The sequence below is a fragment of the Penaeus monodon genome, chromosome 23, assembly GCF_015228065.2.
Source record: "Penaeus monodon isolate SGIC_2016 chromosome 23, NSTDA_Pmon_1, whole genome shotgun sequence".
NCBI lineage: Eukaryota > Metazoa > Arthropoda > Malacostraca > Decapoda > Penaeidae > Penaeus > Penaeus monodon.
The window spans coordinates 9,581,268-9,581,669 of NC_051408.1; positions in this window are offsets into that span (position 1 = coordinate 9,581,268).

The window sequence follows — 402 nt, forward strand, 5'->3', positions numbered from 1 at the left end:
ACACAATCTGGAAATAAATCTAATTAACGAGGGCCATGCGTTTCATTAACTACTAATACTCCATCGTTTCAAAAAAGGGGAAAATTGGCAACTCAGTCTACCACTCTAGAACACACCGATTTGTTAAGTTTCTATAGGGAACATTAATCAAGTGGTGTTAAGCAATAAAAAAATGTATAGGCCTATGACATTTTATTTTTTTTATTCCAGGCATATAGGCCCATAAAAGAGTAACAAGTGTCAGAGGATTAATAAAAAAAAGACAAGATTAATCAGGAGTGAGTGAGGGGTAGGTGGAGCTAGTATCCTCTATATGTATCTTTCTACTTATCTGTCTCTATACCACTTTATCTGTCTATATATTTACCGGTTATTTGTCCATGTTGTCAATAGTTTAGTTAC